Source organism: Leuresthes tenuis, unplaced genomic scaffold (genome assembly GCF_036924035.1).
Source record: "Leuresthes tenuis unplaced genomic scaffold, fLeuTen1.0.hap1 SCAF_20, whole genome shotgun sequence".
NCBI lineage: Eukaryota > Metazoa > Chordata > Actinopteri > Atheriniformes > Atherinopsidae > Leuresthes > Leuresthes tenuis.
Genome location: NW_027325374.1, coordinates 26,402,193 through 26,406,531, shown reverse-complemented (window position 1 = coordinate 26,406,531; position 4,339 = coordinate 26,402,193). Strand labels below are relative to the sequence as shown.

Sequence of the window (4,339 nt, the reverse complement as noted above, 5' to 3'; positions counted from 1 at the left end):
GCAGGAAATGTAATCTCTGTGGAGAATTAAATCACCTCTTCAGAGATTGCCCTAAATCTTTTGCCAACAAATTAAAGACGGTAAAGCCACAGTCAAGCCAACAAAGAGAAGGACCAAAGGTGGCAGTTGGTGAACAAAGTGAAGAGGTTGACCCAATAAATTCAAACTTCCCGCCAAAAGCTTGGATTGGAAGTGAGGAGCAAAAAGGGGAGGGGCCTGTAGAGGCCTCACCACTCAGTGTTGAAGTCTGTGAGAATTCACAGGCAGAGGGTGGAGCTACGCTAAATGAGGAGGAAGAGCAGACAGGTGAGTCTAGTGAAGATACTCACCTCCCCGAAGGTCAACAGCCGAAGAGGACGGCATCTGAGCCTCTGATTCCCCAGTGGTATCAGAGAAGAGGGGAAGGGTTAGGTCCCTTTCAGACAGTTCTTCAGTGGAAGAACCTAGAGTCTTCCCCTCCGACTCACCAAATGAGGTCTCCTTTTTAACTTCAGCTCTGCACTCGACCCCCAGGGACTCAAAGTTAAATGCAACATTGCGTCAGAGGCCAACACCGAGAGTCCGAAAAGGAAATATAGATCAACCTACTCACTTTTCACCTAAAGAAATGAAGGAAGAGCTAGTTTCCCAAGAAATAACCTGTGTGTAATTTGTTTTGATAACTTAGAAAAACGAAAATGACATACCTACTTTCCTTTATGCTTTTAATGGTTCTCACCTTCTCAACACTAAATGTGAGAAGTGTGAAATCAAAGACAAGAGCCCAGAGTATTTTATCCATCTTAGACTCCATAAAATCAGATGTGTTTTTAATACAAGAATGTGGACTACCTTTTTTAAAAAACCATAGACAATGGGAGGAAATGTGGCCCCATTTATCGATATGGAGTGGCTCAAATCAAAATAAAAATGATGGTGTGGCCATTCTAATTAAAAATCCGCATGTTCTGGTGAAAGGTAGCACAGTGGTGAGAGACGGACGGGCACTTTTAGCACACTTGAATTTTATGGGGCAAGACTTTAACCTCTTAAATATTTATGGTTTCAATGGAAAAAATTAAAGGTATGACCTTTTAGAAGATATACAGCTTTACATGCTAGGGCAAGTACCTTTAGTTGTAGGAGGGGATTTTAACTGTATCTTGAGCAGGAAAGATAGAAAAAGAGCAGGGGTAGATTTTATTTTCAAGACCTCTACGAAACACATGCACAATGGTGGGAAATGGTGAAGGAAACGACCCAGACTTTTTTTAAACAGCAAGGTAAACGTAAAAAAAGGAAAGAGAATAGATGTATGATGGGACTACATAAACGCTTACAGCGCTACTTTAAACTAAATCAGTGTGGCATAGACTTTAAAGAAGAAATCAAAGATGTCAAAAAGGAAATGTCAGTTTTAGCAGAAATAAAGAGTAAAGGAATTTTTGTAAGAAGCAGGGAGCAGGAAATTGAGGAAGGTGAAAAAGAAAGAAAGTTATAAATAAAAAGGAGTGTATTCAAAATCTAAAAAGAGAAGATGGGTTTTTAACAAAATCCACACAAGAGATGATTGAAACTGTACATACCTTTTATAGTAACATGTACAAAGAGAAACCAGTGCACTTGGAAACATCGGCAGAAATCTTAAAATTCGTTGACAAAACCGTAAAAGAGAATGCACACTTGACACAGAATTTTACTGCTTTAGAGTTAAAAAAATGCCTAACAGGTTTTAAGAGAAGTCGAGCTCCGGGTTTAGACGGGCTTCCTGCAGAATTCTATCTGACCTATTGGGACCTTTTATCATCAGACATTTTAGATGTTTTTAAAGATTTTGAAAAACTCGACCGACTGCCTGACAGTTTTAGAGTGGGAATAGTGACTCTACTTTATAAAAAAAATGATAAGACTGACCTAAAGAATTGGAGGCCCATCACACTTTTAAACTTTGACTGTAAACTTTTTAGCAAGGTTTTAGCGACACGGATGTCCTCTGTTTTAGAGGAGGTAATTCACCCAGACCAAGCTTGTGCCATCTCAGGGAGACAACTCACCGACAGCCTCGTACTGATTCGAGACATCATTGATTACGCTAGAGACAGAAACACCCGGCTTGTCATCTTAAATTTAGACTTTGAAAAAGCATTTGATCGGGTCTCGCATCAATATCTCTTTCAGGTGTTGCAGCCATCGAAAAGGACCCGATTGTTCCTACTTGGTGAGCTTTGCTTGGTTGAGACGCTTGCCCCCCCCCCCCCTGCTCCTCGGCTGACCAAGTAGAAACAATCTATTCGATGGCTGCCTTGTCTTGTAAGGCGACTCTACTCAGAGAAGTCACTCTGCAAAGTAGCAAGATTTCTTTTGCACAGACAGAAAGGGCTTCACCCGCAAAGGTAAAGCCTGCCAATAATAGAAACAACTCATTAGTGCTGCTCTCCACGGAAGTCTTTAGTAAAAGGCGAAAGACTTGTATGTTATGAAGAGAAACCAGAGTACGATTATCCGTCACTGCGGGAGCAGGGCATCAGGCTAGTTGGTATAGCCACCTTCCCCATGGTGAGCTTTGCTTGGTTGAGACGCTTTTACTCTATGCAAAAGACAAGGCAGCAACAAGGCAGCAACAAAAACACCACGAGAATCCCGTATTGAGGCTTTGTTCTGACCGCTCATTCGGTGTCGCGTTTCTTTCAAGCAATTCTCCCGGTTAGCCGACACTCGGCTCGCTCCCATAGCCGTGTTAAAGTCTACTTCGCATTCACTCTCTTTTCTCAGCAGACTCTTGGGATTTTATCTATAAAATTAATTCCTTCACTCAAACTATGTTAAAACTGCTTTGTCGTTCATATTTACCATGTCTAGAAAGATTTAAACAAAAAAAACAACGTTGTACTTTGCAGTAAAAGAAAGAGCAAATCTAAAGTTTCAGGAATCCGAGAATAAGCTTACTTTCATGAGTGCTTCACGATTTCGGATTTTGCTATAAAATTAATTCCTTCACTCAAACTAAATTAAAACTGCTAAACCGCTAATCTGTTACATGTAAGGCAGATGTCAAATTCACCGAAATAGGATCTAAGGGTATTCGGCCAATCGAGCTGTAGCAGCTTCGGTAAAAGAGTATAAGTTGAAGAGTTTGTGAATAAAGGTGTGCGCACACATAGTGTGCTGTACGAAAATAGGCAGGGAGCAATGCCGGCTGGGGTATATGTTCTTGTATGTTGTCTGACTGTTTGATTTGAATGTGTTGTGTAAGTGTCCTGTTGAATGTTACATGTTTGGGCTTTGACACGCTTCACTGTGGTTGTTAACTGTGTGGTGTGTCCTGAAATGTTATATGTTTGGGCTGTGTGACATGCTTAATGCTTGTCAGTAGCTACCCACTTATTCATATATAGCAACTGACAACATAAGAAGTCCGGACATACTTTGATAGTAGTTGTAGAAGTATCCTTATTGATAATAGATCACTAATTCATAGTGATAGAACAGTAGATGAACAGGTGCTTGTACATGTCTCACGAAAATAAAATGGGTGTATCATTGCTGATGGCAGAGCAATACTGCCAAACTTATGAGTTCTTGTGGCAAACTTGATTCAGTGTCTTGACGTGTATACGCTGTTTCGCTGACTTGATTGTCACAAGAAACAAAGTGTGTTTGATAAGATCCGACCATTTTATTACGGGAGGATCAGTATGTATGGATTCTGATGTGACTGATAAACCCATTCGTATCTTAAGCATAATCTAATACATGAGACAACGCCCTGGCACACGATAAAAAAAAAAAGAGAGAGAGCGGTTTTGTGTCCCCACAGTCCATAATGTAGAAAAGAGAGAAAAAAGCCTTTCTGATTTGGTGTGTGTGCTCATAGTGCAGAGTGTAGAGAAAAGAAAGCCGTTTTGGTGTCACGGGTGTTGTGACTTACACACACACATTTCTAAATTGAGAAAGGAAATTATTTTAGAGGAAGCACTAGAGTTTAGATCCCACATTTGTTGATAGGCATTCATTTATTTCTTCACTTCTGATGAAGTTTCAACAATAAACAACAAACTTTGTATTATGAGAAAGAACCAGAATCATTCTTCAGGAATCCGAAAATAAGCTCTATTTTATGAGTTATGCACGAATTCGGATTCTCCTATAAAACGAATTCCTTAACTCAAACCAAGTTAAGACTGCTTTGTCCTTCATATTTATTCATGTCTAATCAAGTTTCAACGATAAACAACGTTGTACTTTGTAGAATGAGAAAGAACTTCTTCAGTAATAAGCATCTCTCGACATATGACGAAATACAGATTTTGCTATAAAATTAATTCCTTCTATCAGCCTGACTTAAAACTGTTTGTCCTCC

At 39.8% G+C, this 4,339-nt stretch overlaps 1 non-coding gene across 1 annotated transcript; it reads right to left on the bottom strand.

Moving 5' to 3' along the window:
• Nucleotides 1–2,361: 2,361 nt before the first annotated feature.
• LOC140279035 (U5 spliceosomal RNA) lies at nt 2,362–2,475 on the bottom strand. Its single transcript, XR_011909241.1, has one exon. It is a non-coding gene; the product is annotated as a U5 spliceosomal RNA (small nuclear RNA).
• Nucleotides 2,476–4,339: the final 1,864 nt, after the last annotated feature.